The sequence below is a fragment of the Fulmarus glacialis genome, unplaced genomic scaffold, assembly GCF_000690835.1.
Source record: "Fulmarus glacialis isolate BGI_N327 unplaced genomic scaffold, ASM69083v1 scaffold9942, whole genome shotgun sequence".
NCBI classification, from domain to species: Eukaryota; Metazoa; Chordata; class Aves; order Procellariiformes; family Procellariidae; genus Fulmarus; species Fulmarus glacialis.
In genome coordinates this window covers 8414-11819 of record NW_009198416.1, presented here as the reverse complement: position 1 = coordinate 11819, position 3406 = coordinate 8414, and the positions used below count along the sequence as shown (strand labels likewise).

At 43.7% G+C, this 3406-nt stretch overlaps 1 non-coding gene across 1 annotated transcript; it reads right to left on the bottom strand.

The window, feature by feature from the left end:
• Positions 1 to 1095: 1095 nt before the first annotated feature.
• On the bottom strand, positions 1096 to 1178 carry TRNAL-CAG. Its single transcript has one exon. It is a non-coding gene; the product is annotated as a tRNA-Leu (tRNA).
• Positions 1179 to 3406: the final 2228 nt, after the last annotated feature.

Sequence of the window (3406 nt, the reverse complement as noted above, 5' to 3'; positions counted from 1 at the left end):
GACAATTAGATCTCCTATTTTAATTTCAAACACCTTTTTTTTTTAGGATAGGATAGAATGGAATGGAATGGAATCGAATCGAATCAAATAGAATAGAATAGAATAGAAAGAATAGAATAGAGTAGAATATTTCAGTTGGAAAATACTACAACTATCATCTAGTCCAATTGCCTGACCACTTCAGGGATGACCAAAAGTTAAAGCATGTTATTAGGGGCATTGTCCAAATGCCTCTTAAACGCTGACAGGCTTGGGGCATCGACCACCCCTCTAGGAAGCCTGTTCCAGTGTTCGACCACCCTCTCAGTAAAGAAATGCTTCCTAATGTCCAGTCTAAACCTCCCCTGGCACAGCTTTGAACCATTCCCACACGTCCTGTCACTAGATCCCAGGGAGAAGAGATCAGCACCTCCCTCTCCACTTCCCCTCCTCAGGAAGCTGTAGAGAGCAATGAGGTCGCCCCTCAGCCTCCTTCTGTCCAAACTAGACAAGCCCAAAGTCCTCAGCCGCCATGCCTTCCAGCCCTTTCTCCAGCTTGGTTTGCCTCCTCTGGACGCATTCAAGAACCTTCACATCCTTCTTAATTGTGGGGCCCAGAACTGCACACAGTAATCAAGATGAGGCCGCACCAACGCTGAATACAGCGGGACAACCACCCCTTCTGACGGGCTGGCTATGCTGTGTTTGGTGCACCCCAGGATGCGGTTTGCCCTCCTGGCAGCCAGGGCACACTGCTGGCTCGTCCTGAGCCTGCTGTCGGCCAGCACCCCCAGATCCCGTTCTGCAGGGCTGCTCTCCAGCTGCTCCTCTCCCAGTTTATACTTGTGCCCGGCGTTACTGCGTCCTGGGTGCAGGATCCAGCATTTGGACTTGTTAAACTTCATCCCATTAATCCTAGCCCAATGCTTCAATCTATCTAGATCCCTCTGCAAGGCCTCTTGTCCCTCAAGAGAGTCAACAGCACCTCCCAGTTTGGTATCATCAGCAAACTGGCTAATGGTGCATTCAACTCCTGCATCCAGGTCGTTGATAAATATATTGAACGGGACTGGCCCTAGAATTGAACCCTGAGAAACACCAGCCCCAAAAGGGAAGTGTCAGAAGTGGGATTCGAACCCACGCCTCCAGGGGAGACTGCGACCTGAACGCAGCGCCTTAGACCGCTCGGCCATCCTGACCTATAGAATATTGCTGCTACTACTGTGTAAGTTGCGTATTTGTAGATGTTTTTAGTGATGCTATATTGTAATATTTTTCTTACCCAGAGGATGTTAAATATTATTCCAAACTAAAATGTACATTGTGTTGAATCTAATGTAACTATAATAACAGATGTTATGGTACATGCAGCTGTTTTTATTCTGTGAGTACCTGAGTGTTGGTATGTTGAGAAAGAAGCAGGGACTGTTGCACATAAATTACGTATGCCATGTAGCAGAAGTTTGAAGGTGTACAGAAATGAATAAAAATGTGGTATGTTGCACAAAGGCATTGCTTAAGGCTGATTTGTTTCCTGTAATGTCTATGAAAATCCCCTTGAGACAGGTACAAGTTATTCATGGGGAGAATTCTCTGTGACATTTGAAAGGGGACTGTGACACTGAAACAAATTGTATGTTCCCATGCTGCATTTTTATAAAAGGTATTCACGTACTTGAAAGTTGCATCCAGGAAGCATAGAAATTTGGTCACAATTTCGGAGTAAAAGTCAATACGGAAGGCAAGAGGTATACTTGTTTGGGAGCATCAACCATCTAATGGCTCTGTTTGGAATGTAAATTTAATAGAAAAATCAAATTTTAGAAGGGACAACCAGAAACTATTAGAAATGGCAAGTATACTTCTGGCCCCAAAACGTAATTATTCCCCAGAACCTTAAGGAACAACATTTTCCAATGGCAAAAAAGGCTACAGTCTCTACTAGATCGGTCAGAAATTGATACTGATTTTATTTGGTACTGGTATTGGAGGAAAACAGTTGCTACTGTTTGGAGAAACCAATTCTTCTGGCTCCAGTTTGTCAATGTCTCTCTTGCACTGGGGAGCCCAAAGTGCTGGACCCAGTACTCTGATGCAGTCTCACTGGTGCTGAGTAGAGGGAAATAATGACTTGTCTTGACCTGCTGGCCATGTCCTTCCTTAGAGATACACGAGAGTTGACTGGACAAGGCCATGTCTTGTCCTGACTTCAGAATTAGATCTATCTTCAAAGCTGGCCCTGCTTTGAGCAAGGTGTTAGAGCAGGTAAGTTGCTAAAGGTCCCCTCAAGCCTTAATTGTTCTGTGATTCTACAATTATGTGCCATAATTTTGAACAATTTTATGTAACAACACTCTTACGAATTGAGAGCATTAATGCTGTATCTTGGATATGTAGTTAATGTGTCCCAAACCTTTGCATTTTTACCCTTGTACTCATTCTAGGGCAATAAGTAGTCTTGTCTGAGTCCTAACTGTATGTAAAGACGAGCCTACGTAACCAATATTTTTGTAACTGGAAATTTTATACTTCTTGTTATGATGGGAGACAGAAGGTATGCTGTAATGCATTTCAGCATTCCAGTCTTGGAGAAAGAGCAGGCCTGGTTGACTTACTGGGAGGGATTCTTTTATGGGCAGAGGTGCAATTTTCCCATATTTAGCATTAGTAATATATTTAAATGCTGTGGAAGCAGGGACTTGGTACCAAAGGTCACAAAACCTGTTTATCTGGAGTCAAAAGTTTTGCCCAAATATATCCTGAATGGCTGGGAAACGTAATTAAATAGGTCTTAATTTAAATCAAGTCTAAGTCATAAAGGTAACATTACTCACTGGCTTCAAGACTTGTGGATCACACAAGGAAGGCTCTTCTTGCAGAACTAAGTGCGTACCAAACAGTGACCTCAGTGAAGAATCAGCCCAAGCCTACTCCTGCACAGCACCAGTGTCTACTTTACCAGTGAGAATTTTTTGGCCCAGAACTTCATTAGTTAATTCTCAGGCTGTTGCCCAAAAATCTGCTGATCTGGCTAACTTGCTGGTCAAAATGTAGTGGTACTTAGTTTGCAAAGGGTGGATTCAGCCTCGATTGCTGACCCACGACTGAATTTCATATAGCAGTTGCCATACTGACTGAATTGTGCTCTAGTAAGTGAACTGGAAACCTCAATAAAAATTACGTATTTATCAAGATGTATGTATTCCCCAACTGCTTTGACAGAGTCTTAACTAACTGCCGGTCCATCACACAGTCAGACTCATTGGACTTGAGGCAGGAGGTTGTTCTGTTGCAGGATGTTGATGGGCTCCAGCAAATGTGTTCCTCAGCCACTGAAACGAAGTCCCTGTGACGTGAGGTGCATTGGTGTTATCCATCGGAAGGGTTAGCTCTACTGGTTCCCAAGTTGTCGTGGATGAGTGGAACG